The sequence below is a fragment of the Bubalus kerabau genome, chromosome 2 (assembly GCF_029407905.1).
Source record: "Bubalus kerabau isolate K-KA32 ecotype Philippines breed swamp buffalo chromosome 2, PCC_UOA_SB_1v2, whole genome shotgun sequence".
Classification (NCBI taxonomy): domain Eukaryota; kingdom Metazoa; phylum Chordata; class Mammalia; order Artiodactyla; family Bovidae; genus Bubalus; species Bubalus kerabau.
Window position 1 is genome coordinate 180,273,245 of NC_073625.1, and position 17,496 is coordinate 180,290,740.

Here is a 17,496-nt window from a genome sequence, read left to right on the forward strand (position 1 = left end):
TCTACAGTCAGGAAGGGAGGGACAGAAAGGACAGAGTTATTTGGCACTAGAGCAGGTGAGGGGAGGAGGCTTGAGGATTTTCCTTCTTTTTATAATTTTCTTAAAAAGCACAAGTCTGCTTCAAGGAGCTTACAGAGCATACTACGTGATGCAAAGATTCCTTTCACTCTCCCTGATGTCCTGGGATTCTTATGACAGAGATGGGAGGACTGTTCGCTATAATTAAATCCCCCCTAAGAGGGATGGGAGAGCATGTGGTCTCTGAACAGACTGGGTTTGTGTCTGGAGGCATCAGCATGGTCTGTCTAGTTCTTGGCATGCAGTGCAGGAGGGACCTATAGTCTTCCTGTGCTTGGGAAGGTGTACTGTCTGGCTCCATGGGATGGTGGTTGCACTTGTTCACTTAAAATTTCCAGCTCACCATCTACCTTCTGAGCATACAGTAGGAACACCATGCTTCTTTGAGGGCTTCTATCTGGGGCTATATATCCTTCAATACATCCTTCTATGTGGGGCTGTGTAATTGGCTTTAGCCAATTAAATATGAGTGGGTATGAACTGTGTTCCTTACAAGTAGAACACTTCAAGAGCCAGACATCTTCAGTGGTTACAGAAGCACGTATCAAGATAAAGCCTCTGTCATCCTGGTTCCCCGAGTCTAATCTCAGCAGAACCCTCCTATGGGCCTGGGACACTTGTGTTGTATTACATCACTGAGATTTGAAACTTTTTGTTCGTGGAGCAAAACCTGGTTTATCCTGACTAATACAATAGTGACTAAAGATAGCCCAGTTTCACTCTCTGGGGAGTTCCCAAGGGGCCACTCACCTGAGGAAAAGAAGGGCTCCTGGAGGAACGAAACGGAGATTGGCAGTACAAAAACAAGTGAGGGGATTTACTGATGTACACCCATCTTAGAAACACTTCTCTCTTTTGCTGGTACCCAGGAATAGCCAACCATGACACTCCCAGACTATTCTGGGCGACAAAGAACAGCTAGACTCTGGGGGTACAGATATGATGATTCATTTCATGTTGAGGAGCAGGCTAAATAAAGTGTGGTTAAAGCTTCCCCAGGAAAACCCAGGATCTCCAGGCAGACCTGACAGCCTGTCTTCCCAGGTCCTATCCTTCACGCTTTGACCCAGCCCTCAAGACAGGCTGTGGCACCTCCAAGGACAGCTGGAGAATGCACCAGATGTCCCCTCCTGGTAGAGGTATCCTGAGGATGGCCTAGCTGTTTCCCCTCCCTCTTGGTTGTATAAGTACAGGATTTCTTGGAGAAGTGTCTATGATCTGGCAGACTCACTTGCTTTCTTGGTCATCCTCAGATGACCTCATGGGCCCAAGGCTAGTTCAAGGTTAAAACTTCCTACTCCTGCCATACCTCACCTGAGGTTGCTCTGGGAACCACCATTAATGAGGCCTTTACTTATAGGAAACTTAATCTAGGCCTCAAAGAACAGATGAACTAGAGACTCTTGTGAATATTTCTCCATCTGTAAGACAGGGAGCCTTGTGAGTATTTATAATACTACCTGAGTCCAGGTGGTGCTAGTGATAAATAATCTGCCTGCCAATGAAGGAGATGCAAGAGATGTGGGTTCAATCCCTGGGTTGGGAAGATCCTCTGAAGAAGGAAATGGCAACCCACCCCAGTATTCTTGCCTGAAAAATTCCATGGACAGAGGAGCCTGGTAGGCTACAGTCTATGGGGCCACAAAGTGTCAAACACAACTGTGCACAGCGTATATGAGAGCGCCTCATATTTTTAACCAAAGCTGGATACAAACAAAAATGGAAAAGAAAAAAAAAAGTAAACTTTTTTCAAACTTCTTCAGCCACGCACTTCAATCTTCTTAATTACCAAGACTGTAAAAGTAATTCAGTCAAAGTTAGATAAAAGCAAGAAGACACGTTAACTTTTCCTTTCAGTGACACATAATGTATTTTAAATGGTGTCTCTGTGTAAATAGGCTGGGTCTCACCCCACCCAGAGGACTTCATGTTCTGTCCTCATGGCAGAATGTTGAGAGAACAGGTCTTCTGCAGTATGGGCATCACCCATCAGCATCTGATCTTTTATTTTTTCCAGTCTGAATTTGATGTACCGAGAACTGTTGTAAAAAAGGATCCCAGAAACCTCCTTCAGTCTTGCTCAGAGATAGAGGCTGGATGAGATGACTTCTCAAGGGATCTTATAGCCTGAATGAATAACACATGTGTCTGTTCAGTTGCTAAGTCATGTCCGACTCTTTGTGGCCTCATGGATAGTAGCCTCCCAGGCTCCTCTGTCCATGGAATTTTCCACACAAGAATACTGGATGGGTGGCCATTTCCTTCTCCAGGGAATCTTCCCGACCCAGGGATCAAACCCATGTCTCTTGCATCTCTTACATTGGCAGGCAGATTCTTTACCACTAGTGCCACCTGGGAAGCCCAAATAATGTATAATTAGGATAAAAAATGAGAAACTATTGGAATTTGCATGTTCATGCTTTCCTCTCTCCTACCTGAGGTAGAGCTCAAAGATTTGTTGGACAATAACCCAACTCATCAAAATTTTTTGGTGTCTTAATAGGCTGGATACACAAAAATGCTAGAGGTTTCAGGACAGCATCACCAGGAAGTTTATTTTGCACTCAGTCTCTCACCATCTGTTAGGGGAAGCAGAAGACAAATACATTTCAAAACTGTGATTTGGGCTGAGTTAGACGTGTCCAGCTAATGTGAGAGTGCAGACGGGCAAGCAGTTCTGACCCTTTGGATGAATGGACCTCAATCTGAATATTTGAAAGAAGTGGAAATTAAGTGACAAGGCAATGATGGAGCAGCATCCCTGATACTGAAAAAGCTTTTCCCTGCCAGGTGGGGCCCTGGCATGGAAGTGGCAGGAGGGGATGCTGGAGAGGGCCAGCAGTGAAGTACCAATGATGACTATGCCAGCGAGGGCGGGCAATTTCCCCTGAAGCAGTGGGAGGCTGGGGAAAGATTTTAAGCAGGAAGGAGGCACGGTCAGGTGAGAGATACCTCTCTCTAGCTCCGGATAGAGAATGGCTGCAGGACAGCGGCACTGGAGGAGGCAGTTCTGTAGGAAGCTCTTGTACTTGACCAGGGGAGAGGGGGCCAGGCCTGGGGGTAGGGAGAGGCAGGGAATCAGGACAGAATCTGAGGATACATGATGAAGGATGGGCACATTCTTTTGCCTTTACCCTTTCTCAGGGAAGAAGCATGCCCGAGTAGTAAGCCTGCCTGTGTTGAGCTGGATGTATTTGCAGTTTAGTTCAGTAACATCTACACTGGTGGACTTTCAAGGCCCTCAGCCCATACCCTCTCAGAGCAGTGGGTTACCCTCAGCTGAGAAGTGCCTCCCTCTGCCCAGCCCATGTGGCTCTCCCCAGTGCCTTGCAAAGGTGTCTCCCAGCCACAGTTGCTGCGCTGCTCTTACACGCTGGGCTTCAGCCTTGCATCACAGCTGCCACTCTGCAGTTCAGAGGATCACCCCTCCCAGCTCCAGGATGCCTGGTCAGCTGCCCAGAGGAAGCAGTGAAAGGTGGTGCCAAACAAATCAGTCTAAACTTCCAGATGGAAGCTGGGTTCCTGTGCTCAGGGTCCATAACTCCCCCTTGCCCTGAGCCCTGCTCTTCACTGCAGGGAAATGGAAAGCTCAGCCTCTCTTACAGTGTCATTTGGTACAGTGATTCTAAACTCTTGTTGTTTAGTTGCTAAGTCATGTCCAACTCTTTGGTGATGCCATGGACAATAGCACCCCAGGCTCCTCTGTCCACGGGATTATTTCCCAGCAAGAATACTGGAGTGTGTACCCATTTCCCTTTCCAGGGAATCTTCCTAACCCAGGGATCAAACTCATATCTCCTGCATTGGCAAGTAGATCCTTTACTCCTGAGCACCAGGGAAGCCCGCAAAACATCACAAATCATTGGGTGGGATTTGAACCTGGGCCTCCCATGTGTCAGGGAAGAATTCTACCACTGAACCAATGGTAGAATCAATGCTGTGGTGCATTGATATCTTCTTGGGTCTGTTAAAACACAGATGGCTGGGTCCCACCTCCAGAGAGAGACTCTGATCCAGTAGGCCTGGGGTGGCACCTGATAATCTGCATTTCCAACAACTTCCCAAGTCATGCTGATGCTGCTGGCTGGGGACCAGACTTCGAGAACCATATTTTCCACTTCACATCTTCTGAGAGCAGTTTTTAGTCATGCCATCTGGGGTGCTCAGCCCTTTAAAATAGAGAAAGCAGAAGAACTGCCCTATTTCAGCTGGTGAATGTGGGATCCAGGTGGACATTCACTCATGTGCTCCTGGCTGATGGCTCTGGGCAGGCTCTGAGGAAAGCAGGCCTGGCTGGGAGAGGCTGGGAAATCAGTACACAGTCAAGGGAGATGTGAGCTCTTGGATCTCTGGGGCTGTCTTGGAAAGCTTCAGGGCCACTCTGCCTTTTCCTGCTTCTCTATCCCCTCTTCAGTCTCCTCTCTCCTGATATGTGGGGAAATCAATGCCTGCACGGTATTAGAAAAGCCATCGAATTGCCCTTACCTGCCACCAGGTGACACCTGATATTGATTGAGCTTATGAAAGTGATTCACAGGTTTGCTGAAGCCTGGAAAAGATCAAATGTTATGAGCTTCATGATCTCATCTTCCTTCTCTGCTCTCAGCTAACACTAGAGGAGGTAATTGGGAAATAATAGACCGAAGAAGCTTTTTTGGTGTGCTCACAAGGAGAACAAAATACAGGAGAATCGTTTCACTGGGAGAGAAGGGATTCTAGTATCATTTGTTTTTATTTAGGGCAGTTTTCTATTTAAGTGCAACATCCTCTGGACTTGACCATTATGGAACAATATTTTTCATGGAGCCAGTAAATCAATGAAAAAATTACCATGAATGGAAGCTTTCTATGAACATGCCAACTGTTGTGTACCAGCCAGGTTGCTTAGAGGTGGGAAGGCTGGTGTCTGCCATGGGTCTGTGCTAGGGCTGCCCAGCCACGTGGAGGGCATACCCACTTTTTGGTAGAAGTACTGGTAGTAAGACAAATATGTACTAACTTGTAACTTGCAGGAAATTTCTACATCTCTGTGTCTTTATTTATATTAATAAGTTATAAATGTATTTGGTAGCGTTGCTTTGCAAACTGAAATAATACAAAGCAGCCAGCACTTGGCAGCAAAGGTTGGGTGTTGCTGTCATATTTTTAGGGTTTTAAAAGTAGTAGCACCTGACATAGCAGCTGTAGCCAGAGAGCAGGGTGCCTATTTACTGAATGGCATGGCACCATAGTGATCTGCAGCCTCTGTCCTGTTTTTTCTTCTTGGGCACACCAGAAGCTCACAGCCACACCTTCCTCTGCAGTTCGTTAGAACCACATGGCAGAACTGTGACCAGTGGGATGAGGGTAGAAGCGATGTTATGAGCTGGCTCCTGGCTTGCACTTACAAAAATTTTACAAAATTTTCCCAACCTTTCTTTCCTTGCTGCACTGACCTTGAGATCACATATTCTGTGTGCTTTGGCTATGAGATGGACTAGGGCTACCAGACCTGCATTACAATTTATCTGAGGAATAAATAAACCTTTTCATGTTAAGACCCTGAGACTTTGGAGTTTGTTATTGAAGCATTATGTATGGTATACTGACAAACACAAATGCATACTATGTGTTAAGCAGTAAACTAGACACATGAGTAAGTAATATGGCCTCATTTAATCCTCATGAAAACACTGCAAGGCTGCTATTCCCCCTCACCTCTTGGCTTACTGCCTCAATCCTCCCCAGCAAACATGATTTGTGTTGGTACCTACTATACTACAGCAAGTTGCTGTAGTTGAGAAAGAAAAAGTTTTAAAACTGTTGTCTTCTCTCAAATTTCTTTCTTTTTTATTAGTAGAGGACATGTCTGCCTTCATTTAACCATTATGAAGTTTCGTGTTCTTAATCATGCCACTTCTGTAACAGAATCTCTGTTGATAGTTCATGATTGGTGTATCTTATTTCTAGATCGCTCCTTTATCATTTTGTGTAATTATTCTTTGTTTCCTATTATGTTGCCATATATAATGTTTTGAGTGAAATAACTTGCACCATTAGCTTTCTTTTGTTTATAATTTGATTAAATGCTGTTATTGGATATTTCAGTTTGAAAATTTAGTTAAATGCTGTTATTTGTTAGGTGCCACTATTATGTTAACTAACATAATAACATAGTATTCCCAGTTACTTTATATAGTTTTCTATATGGCTTGCATAATCTGCTTCTGAGTTCCAAATACAATTTATAGCTTCTAAGCACAAACACATTTTCCTTCCTTGCATTTCCTAGTATTACTCCATGGCTGTGTGTGCTTGATGACAGGTGCACTTTGAAACACGGCTGATGGAAGGGAGTCCTTACATGGTGCTCTTTGGCTTGGAACCTGGGCAAGTGAAAAGGTGGCCTCTGAGAAGCGTGCACTGTTGGCACCCCTTGTCATGACCAGGAAGCCAATGCTATACTGATATTTGCATCATAAACTGCCTGGTTCTTGAAAGAGGTACCCTTTGCTGTAGAGTTGTACAATAGAGGAGAAGCACCGTTGCTCTCTGTGCCCAGAAATGATCCTTTGATCTTTAAGCTAATTTTCAGATGATGCCATTATTAATTGTCCTAATACCTTTCAGAGGAAATTTGAGAAAATGCCTTCTTGTAACTAAACAAAAATCTTTGGAACATGATAATAATATATTACTTAATATTTACCTCATGTCTGGTTTAACTAAAATGTGGATGAAACACTCAATTTTATTCCCACTATGTGTGTGTGCTTAGTCACTCAGTTGTGTCTGACTCTTTGTGACCCCATTGACCATAGCCCTCCAGGCTCCTCTGTCCACGGGGATTCTCGAGGCAAGAATACTGGAGTGGGTTGCCATGCCCTCCTCCAGGGGATCTTCCCACCCCAGGGATCGAACTCAGGTCTCCTGCATTGCAGTCGGATTCTTTACCATCTGAGTCACCAGGGAAGCCCTTATTTCCACTACATAGATAATATTCACTATTAATCAAGAAAAAAATAGTATACATCATGTACTATGTACATGAATTCCAGCTCCATGGGAATAGAAAATGGCTTGAAATACTTGATTCTGTTCATGCATGAGTGATTGTGTCCATAGTCCCCCTATCTTGCATTTCCCTATTATATGTGTTTATTTGTTCATTGTTTGTCATCTAAATCCCCTCATCACAAGAATATATATCTCAATACCCACAACTGAGGTTTTCATAGATTCATATGCAACTTAGGTAATACCAAGAGATCTCTTGTATGCCCAGTTTCCTCTTGCATTGTACAGAACTATAGGCTCATATAGCACTCAAAATACTGACACTGATGCAATCCACCAATTTTATTCAGATTTCCCTGGTTTTACTTGTATGTATGTGTGTGCATATATGTGAAACATATTCAATACAATTTTATCATTTTTTGCATTGGCTTGTGTACGTACCACCACAATAGGGATACTAAATGGTTTCAATGCCATAGGGACTCCTATTATAACTACCTGTTTCCCATCTATACTCCTCCCTCTACTACCTGTAATCTGTCTTCCATTTTTAAGCTTTTGTTATTTCAAAAATGTTATGTAAACAGAAGCATACAGTGTATAACCATAAGTATGAGATGGGCTTTTTCCTTAAAGTGACACTTGCAGAACAGAATTAACCACGTTAAAGTGCATCCAGGTGTACTTAGTACTATCGTAGTGTGCAGCCATCACTTCTACCAGATCAAAACATTTCCATTCTTCTAAAAGGCAGCCTAAACTTATTAGTCTTATTAAGCAGTGCTAGGGAAATTAACTGTAAGTAGTCTTGGCTTCCAAGACAAGAAAGCAGAGCAGGCCTCTGACCTTGCTTCTGATCTGCCTGGACACTGCCCTGACTACGTGCCTGCTCACGAGGGCACAAGTAAGATGCGTGGCAATACAGATGAGATAGGAAGCTAGTCTTAGAATTCTTGAGCTCCCAGAGGAGATCTGGCTAACCACACCTGGAGCTTAACAGAATCCTATGGCTCTCAAGACAAAACAAATAGCATTGTAAAAGAGATTAATGTGAAAGCAGAGCTGCAATGCCACCCCACTCCAGTACTCTTGCCTGGAAAATCCCATAGATGGAGAAGCCTAGTAGGCTGCAGTCCATGGGGTCGCTAAGAGTCAGGCACGACTGAGCGACTTCACTTTCACTTTTCATTTTCATGCTTTGGAGAAGGAAATGGCAACCCACTTCAGTGTTCTTGCCTGGAGAATCCCAGGGATGGGGGAGCCTGGTGGGCTGCCGTCTCTGGGGTCGCACAGAGTCAGACACAACTGAAGCGACTTAGCAGCAGCAGCAGCAGCAGCAGCAGAGCTGCAGTTTGCTTACAAACTGATGATGATATCAGCTAGTGGGCTGGGATTATAAGTGGGAACCCCTGAAACTTCAGTTTAGAAGTCTCACTGAAGGGATGGATGCACTACCTGGGACCTTTTCCCAATTGGAACTTTAGGTTGCTGTTGCAGGAGATTTCTCAGTGGTGTTTGAGTCTGGATGCTGGTTGACCCCAATCAGGTGATGTAAGAAGGCTGACCTCCAAAGAATTGATGCTTTCAAATTTGGGTGCTGGAGAAGACTCTTGAGAATCCCTTGAACTACAAAGAAATCAAAGCAGTCAGTCCTAAAGGAAATCAACCCTAAACATTCATTGGGATGATGAAGCTGAAGTTCTAATACTTTGGCCACCTGATGCAAACAGTTGATTCACTGGAAAAGACCCTGATTCTGGGAAAGATTAAAGGCAAAAGAAGAAGAGGGAGTCAGAGGATGAGATGGTTGGATGGCATCACCAATTCAGTGGATGTGAACTTGGACAAATTCTAGGAAATAGTGAAGTTCAGAGAAGCCTGGCATGCTGCAGTACATGGGGTCACAAAGAGTTGAACACAACTTTGTGACTGAATAACAACAACAATGACTAATGATGTTGAGCATCTTTTCATGCACTTAAGTAAATAAGTAATTAAAGTCACTCAGCTGTATCCGACTCTTTACGACTCCGTGGACTATAGCACGCCAGACTCCTCTGTCCATGGGATTTTGTAGGCAAGAGTACTGGAGTGGGTTGCCATTTCCTTCTCCGGGGATATTCCCAACCCAGGGACCGAACCCAGGTCTCCAGCATTGCAGGCAGACACTTTACCATCTGAGCCACCAGGGAAGCATGTACTTCCTGTACTTGTTGGTCATCAAAACGGTTAGTACTGTTTTGGAGTGATAAGATGTCTAATTCAAGTCATTTGTGCATTTCCTAACTGAGTTGTGTCTTTGTTGTTGAGTTCTTTATATCTATTACATACTACATCGTTTTTAGATATATAATTTGAAAATAGGTTCTTCCGTTTTTAGTTTGTCTTTTTCACTTTCTTGACATGGTCTTTTGAAGCAATGACATATTTATCGTTCTTTTGTTACTTGTTCTTTCGGTATCATATCTAATAAACCATTGCCAAATCCAGGGTTATAAAGATGTATCCCTAAAGGCGACTACATTCCTTGGCTGACACCTTCCTACACATTTAAAGCCAGCAGTGTAGCAACTTCCCTCCTCTCTGGCCTCTACTTCTACTCTTACATCTTCTGTCTCTGCCTGTGATCACCCTCCCTCTTTACAATGAGAATCCTTGTGATTATATTGGGTTTACCTAGATAATACAAGATAATCTCTCCATCTCAAGAACCTTAACTTAGTCACATTTAGAGAATCTCTTTAACTAATATAAAGTGACAATTCAAGGGTTCTGGGGATTAAGAGCATCAATGGGAGTCATGATTTGGTCTACCACAACTGGTACCCACCTTTTACCATTTCCACTGAAATGTGGAAACTTCACTACCATTTAGATCATGTTACCTTATCCACTTTCAAATATCATTGTGTTGGGCATGAGATGCTGTTATTAATATAATTATTATTTCAAACATCAATTATAGTTAATAAAACTCATGAGGAAAATATTTATTAGATGTAACCATGTTTCTTCTCCTTTCATTGTTCTCCTTTCCTGAGACTACAACATTCCTTCTTGTTTTCTTTCCCTTTGAAGAGATTTCTTTAACCGAATCTTTAAGGACGTTTGCTAATGATAAACTTTAAAAATTTTCCTTTGTCTGATAATTTTATTTCCCCTTCATTTCTGAATGGATAGTTTCAACAGATGTTGCATTTTCAGTTTGCAATTCTTTTTCTTCAGTACTTCAGAAGTATTGTGCCACTTCTTTCTAACTTCCATGATTTCAAATGAAATATTTGCTGTCATTCAAATTAGTGTTCTCTTATAGGTAATGTGTTCTTTTCCCTCTGACTGTTTCCAACGTATTTTTTCTTAAAAAATTTTAATTATGATGTGTCTTGGCATGGATTTATCCTTTTTGAGGTTTACTTAGCATCTTGTTTCTATAAGTTTGTGTCTTTCACCAAATTTGGAAAGTTTTCAGCCATGATTTTGTCAAAGACTTTTTCAGCCCCTCTCTCCTCTTCACCTAGGTGGCAGTCACTCTGTCTAGGTTTAATATGCTGGTTTGGGCTTACTTTTGTGGGCTGTGGTTCAAAAGGCAGACTAATCAATCAAATGCTTTATAGTGCTATTTTGGTCTGCAGAGAGTATCTAGTGCCGCTGGGGTTATCACTGGTCCTTGCTGTTGCTGCCTTTAGTGGGCAGAAGGAGAGCCACCAGATTGCTCTAAGTGGGTGACAGCAAGATGGGGATATGATGGGATTCCTTCTATCAGTGCCCACTCACCCTTCACTTCCTCACCCACTTCCCATTCCTGGGTGTCTATGAGTAGGGGAGGAAAGTTTCAGGCTCATGGGGACAAAGATTCTTCCTAGATCAATCTGCTGACTCCTATATCTCTTTGTAGAAAAGAGGAATCTCAAGCCTGGGAAGAAAGAGAATGCCTCCCCTGGCCCCTTGCCAGTTGTGTTGGGCTTCACTTATGTTGTCAGAGGGGATCTTGTTGGATCAGGGGGAAGAATGAACCTACCTGGGTTGCCTTCTACAGTGAAGTTAGGGGGCTGGGAAATGCCTGGTCTGGGCAGCCTTCCTATGTTGGGTGTGGGCAAGCAAGATGCCCTGCCTCTGTATTGTTACTCAAGTCTTAAAGTCCCAAAACAATTAATCTTTTTTCTGTTACCACTTTTCAGAGTTCTTCTCTGGTTGTTTCTTGCTCCATTTCCAGGATTACATTTAGCATAGAGGAGACAGGGAAAACAGACTTACACCGTCATGTCTGGATGGAACTTCACCATTTTAAAAATTTTATTTTTAATAAGTTTTATTGGAGTTTACTGCTACTGCTAAGTCACTTTAGTCGTGTCCGACTCTGTGCGACCCCAGAGACGGCAGCCCACCAGGCTCCCCCATCCCTGGGGCTCTCCAGGCAAGAACACTGGAGTGGGTTGCCATTTCCTTCTCCAATGCATGAAAGTGAAAAGTGAAAGGGAAGTCGCTCAGCCATGTCCGACTCTTAGCGACCCCATGGACTGCAGCCTACCAGGCTCCTCCATCCATGGGATTTTCCAGGCAAGAGTACTGGAGTGGGATGTCATTGCCTTCTCCGTTATTGGAGTTTAGTTGCTTTTAAATGTTATATCAGTATGGCAAATTAATCAGCTATACATATACATATATCCCCTCTTTTTTGGATTTTCTTCCCATTTAAGTCACCCAGAGCACTGAGTACAGTTCCCTGTGCTATAATACAGTAGGTTCTCATTAGTCATCTACTTTATACATAGTATCAATAGGGTATATATGTCAGCTTCAATCTCCCAATTCATCCCATCCCCTTCTTTCCCACTTGGTATCCTTATGTTTATTCTATGTCTCTGTCTCTATTTCTGGTCTGTAAATAAGATTGTCTGTACCATTTTTTTTTTTCAGATTCCACATATATGCATTAATATATGGTATTTATTTTCCTCTTTCTGACTTACTTCTTTATGTATGACAGTTACTAGGTCCGTCTACATCTCGACAAATGACCCAATTTTGTTCCTTTTTATTCCATCATTTTTCTTTGATGATTACCTCATCTTCATTGACTTTGATCTCTCATATTGGGATTCCCACTGAATGAACTTTGGATTCTTGTTTCTTCCTTCACTTTAAAAAATCTTTACTTTTTTATTTTCCATCTATTTTTGCTATGTAGTATTTCCTTATCTTTTCACCACTAATTTGGTTTTCATTTATATTAATTCTTTTTTTCTGCCTGATGTATAATTTTATTTCAATTTTCAGAATACAAATTTTCAATAGTTCTTTTCCCCTCTGTTTGATCTTTTTAAATATTTTCTCAAATGACTCTAAGTATTCAGGTAAGATGTACAGTTTTCAAAATTGCTTTCTTTTCCTTGCTTTAGTTGTTGTTTTGGTTCATTTTGGCTTTCTTTTAATGCTGTTGATTTTCCTTTAAGTTCTTAAAAGCCTGGCAGACTTTTCATGCTTATGAGTGAAAGACAAAGCTGTTTGGTACATATGGCACAAAAGAGACCCTTTGCCACTGTGTGCCAGGCCTTAGGGGGAGTTCTGGTGTTGAACTTGGGCAGACAAGCAGGTTCATGGTTCCTGTCCCTGTGTACATTCCCACCACCGTGTTAGGCAAGGTGTTTGACCTTTATATTAGGCAAACGTTGTTCTTGACCCTCGTCATAGCACTTTACTGTGTTTTACTCTGTCTCTATTTCTGTTTGTTGGTTTCCTGAGGTGGCTGGGGTATGTCCTGTCTCTCTTCTCTACTTTCGCCAGCACCCACATTGTGGCCTCAGGGCCAGCCAGGTACAGATGCTGCAGCCAACATCTTTGTGACTCAGGAAGGCCTAAGGATAACTGGCCTGGATAACACATCACTGGGTGCTAGTTAGGGGTGAGGAGGCTGAGGGTTGTGCAAGCGGATCCATTGAGTGTGCAAAGAGATGCTTAGAACTTTTACTGATATGAATTTTATCTCAAATATGAAAGGCAGTAAGATATTAATTTAAACATATGGATTGTCATTCCTAGGTAAGTCTAAGAGTTCCTTAATCTACTTATTTGCTTATTTATTGTCTTGTGATGAGTTGCAGTTTATATCCTCTTGGTTAAGGAGATTCATGGATAATATATTCCATTTAAAAAATCTAACCCTTTCAAAATAGTCAAGTGATTAAAAATTCTGGCACAGGAAAGAGAATTTTAAAGTGCCAGCACTAGTAAACAACTCAAAAATAGCAAAGATGATACATCTAACTTTTATATGTTTATTGATACTATGTGATGAAAATAATTATGATTTTATAAGATGTAATAAAAAAATATTTGTCCCTAGAGTTCAAACTATCATGAAGACTGCTTGGAAGAAGAAGTCTCACTCATGAAAATTAATAATTAATTCATCTAAATATAAATTGTGTTGAGCTATTTACTAATGAGTACATGTATGTAGTTTATGAATAAAAAATATGTAAACAACTGTGGATGTATGCTTAATTTTTTCAAGTGTAGAGTATGTGACTCAAAACAATTTGGAAATCACTGCTATAGATAGTCTTCTAATGAATGATTCTGATTACCACTCCACAGCCAAATCAAGCTGGGAGACCCTGTGGGGCTCCCCTGGGAAATACTGTACTTACCGCTGCTAGAGCTTTCTCCCTCATGGTTTTGAGTTGCAACAATCCAGTCACATCTCTAGCCTATTGTCCATAAATTTTTTATCATTTCTGTTACACTGATGACACTCTTCCACATATTCAAGGCTGTGGCAGATTCATGCATTTTTTTTTTTTTTTTTTTTTTTTGCCAGAAGTCTTTGACTGGTCTATGGAATCCTGCAGGTGGTGGGGACAATGCATATGCATTGCCCACGACCCCAGATCTAAAGCCAAAATGTTGCTATTGAACTCAGAGAACAAGAAATTCCCCACTGAATGTTCCCTCTGTAAAGAATTCCTCTTATTTTCTGTTGGTCTTTATTAAAAACAAAAGTCAACAAAGGAACAAAAGCAACTCGACTCAGGAATCAGGGGACTGAGCATGCAAGGTTAGAATTTGTTATCCCGTAGAGGACTCCTGGGAACCAACGTGGCTTTGGCATGTTGTCCACGGGGAAGATGAGAAGGGCAGGGAGAAGGGCAGGGTGTTATTACCACTGGGTGGTGTCATTTAAAGGGAAATAAAAAGGAGAATTTCTTTCCACCTGGGCTTCGCTTGTGGCTCAGCTGGTAAAGAATCTGCCTGCAGTGTGGGAGACCTGGGTTCGACCCCTGTGCTGGGAAGATCCCCTGGAGAAGGGAAAGGCTACCCACTCCAGTATTCTGGCCTGGAGAATTCCATGGACTGTATAGTCCATGGGGCCGCAAAGAGTCAGACACGACTGAGCCACTTTCACTTTCACTTTCTTTCTTTCTTTCCAACTAAACACATCTCTACGAGCATAGAGAGAACTAATTCTGAGCTAACATCAGAGTCAGAACCAAGTATTTCCCACTCAAGTTCCTCCCAGGTGGCTCAGTGATAAAGAATCCGCCTGCCAATGAAGAAGACATGGGTTTGATCCCAGAGTTGGGAAGATCCCTTGGAGAAGGAAGTGGTGATCCACTCCTGTTTTCTTGCATGGAGAATCCCATGGACAGAGGAGCCTGACGGGATATAGCCCCTAAGGTTGCAAAGAATTGGACACGACTTCGTGATTAAGCACACATGTATGCATTCCTTACTCAGCCCTACCCCAAATGCAGTGTGCCACCTCCTGGTGCCCTTCCCTGCCTAGGTCCTTGGAGGTGCCTGAGTTTGCATTTAATGTGGGAAGCTGTTTCTTTACAAGACCCTCCTACTGTTTAACTTCATGTTGCACACACTTCCTCCTAAATATGTCATGTTGCACTTTCAGCACAAAAATGAATTTAAATTAATTGGGTTTGAGACTCCTTTTTGGAGTATTTCATGAGTCCCTTTGAAATAGCAGAAGTGAGTGTCACAAACATATTTTGGAAAGCAGATATTGGGTACAAAGAGTATCTTCTGGAGGAAGATACAGTTGTCAAAAACGTATTTTTCCCCCTGCAGTGACAGGTGGCTCTGACAGCTCTGGTTTGTCAGCAGGCAGACACATGAAGATGAGGGGATCAGAAATGAAAGATGCCAGGGAAAATAATTCCTTCCATGGCTGTGAAGTGATCATGACATTGCTGCATCGTAACACAGAGCTGAAGACAGAGTCAAATTGAAATCTCAACCTACAGAAAAAAAAAAAAATGATAATGTCCTGATAATGTCCTCTGTCCAGCCCTTTCTATATTTGCTGGGGTTCCCTAAGGGTGAACCTAAGGGAAGGGCAGGACTGAGACAACCTGCCCATGTCCGTGGATTTCTGAGGCTGGAGGCAGATGAGGTATGTATGTCAAGCTTGTATCCTGGAGAGAATGGTGCTAGGGAGGCTGGGTGCAGGAAGCCCCTGGGAGGATGAGGTAGGTTATAGTCTCTGGGGTCCAGCACCAGGGGGAGACTTGGACACCTTGATATGATGGTCCATTTCCCATCTAAGGCCCTTTCCCATCTTCTAAGGGTTGAAGATCATGGAAAGAGTGTTTGAGGTCTTAGAGAAATACTGTCTTCTCAAGGCTTCCGGAAATAGCTGATGACTACTATAGTTACCCAAATGAATAGAGGCTGATGGCTGTAGCTGAGAACACAGCCAGCCACAAAGCCCTGAATAAGTTAACCTAGACACTGGAATGCTTCTTCCATCAACCAGCTGCAATGATGAAAAAATAACTACCTGCTGGGTCTGAGTTGAGTTAGCTGCAACCAAGATCCAGAGAGGGATTTGGGAGGTATTAAGCTCACAATGTGTGTGAACACAGGAGACAACGGCTCACCTATAGCTAGATGGGCTACCAGATAGGTCCCAAATGCTTGCTCCCTTAGGAGATCTGCCATGTCTCTGCTTCCCAAGGTTTTTTGAACATTTGAAAAAACAACTGGCGGTAAATCAACAGCCTGTACCATTTCATGTAACAATGAGTTTCTTATACTTTCTATCTATAGTGGATAAACATTACTCTTTAAAAAAAAAAAAAACTTTCAAATTTAAGGCTTCCTATTCTACTGCTGTGGACCTTGGGGACAATGTTTATATTCATCTTAGCACTGCATATTTTTGGAAAACCTGGCAAGTCTGCATGCTTGCTTCTCATTGGTAACTGTGGGCTACCAGTTCTAGTCTGAGGTATCAAGCCATCATTTTTATCTGTCAGTTGAAAAAATATGATCTTCTCCAAATCTCTACTAAAATGACGTTTAAAAAATTAAAGGCATACACATTCAAGGACAAAGAGATTGTAAAGGGAATAATACCAACAACATTTTTGGAAGCTGGATTGCAGGGGTACAATTCACATTTGACATAGCATAAAGAAAGTGGAATTTAAAGGCCACAATGAGCAGAGCTGTAAAGCACACCAGTTTTCAATCCCAAATTCTCAAAAGGCTCAGGACTTGCTGGTCCTGGTACACCTGGGAGTGGGAATGAAAATGACACAGGATAAAAGTTGTTCTAGATCTTTCTGACTCCAGGAAGGTGGGAAACTGCCCCTTCTCCACCATTCCAAAATACTGAAAGCTTATTTTGCAAAGAGAGGAAAAGAGAAGGTTTCTGCCTTCAGGGCATCAGGCCTGAGTGAGGGCAAGGTTGTCATAAGAGAAAGAGACAAGAGGGCCTACATGTAAGCTTGTGTACTGAATGTTGAGACTTCCAGCCCCCTTTCACCCTCTCCCAAGACTCTTGCAGCACAACTTGACCTTCCAAGGACATCAGAAGAATCTTCTCGGAGGACTCTGACCAGCCTAGGAGGACAGACCTAAACTCAGTGGAATTGAAGCTTCCCAAAGAAAAGTTCAACCAGTACATATGCCCATATGTGGCATCCATACTAGAAAAGACCCAGTCATTTACACAGAGTTCCCAATCAGACTTTCAGTTTCCTAATCGTAAACATAGGTGGATAATTAAGGATCACCAGAAAACTGAAGAGGTCCTCTAATTTGAAACATAGAGCTCAAAACAAGTAGCAGAAAAAGCAACTTGGATGAAATGCAAGAATCAAAAATGTTTTACAAATCTATCATTAATACCATCTGACAGCTGGTAAAGATTATCCTCATGAAACAAAAGAGGAGGCTGTAAACATTAATATTCAGGGAGAAAAAAATGTAATCTTGAACATTTAAAATATGGTGACAAAATATAAAAAGCCCAAAAGGAGGATCAGAAGATGAAGTTAAATATATCTCCCAGAAAGTAGATGAAAACAGAAACGAAAATGATGTAGTCGAGGAGAAATAATGGAACGTTTTAGGAATGTTAGACATCCAGAATCTAGGAATAGGAAGTCCCCAAAGAGA

At 42.4% G+C, this 17,496-nt stretch overlaps 1 long non-coding RNA gene across 1 annotated transcript; it reads right to left on the reverse strand.

The window, feature by feature from the left end:
- Positions 1-2,214: 2,214 nt before the first annotated feature.
- Positions 2,215-5,580, reverse strand: LOC129645017 (uncharacterized). The gene is made up of 3 exons (XR_008711121.1): positions 4,072-5,580; positions 2,514-2,657; positions 2,215-2,430 (listed from the first exon to the last, which is right to left on the reverse strand). It is a non-coding gene; the product is annotated as an uncharacterized LOC129645017 (long non-coding RNA).
- Positions 5,581-17,496: the final 11,916 nt, after the last annotated feature.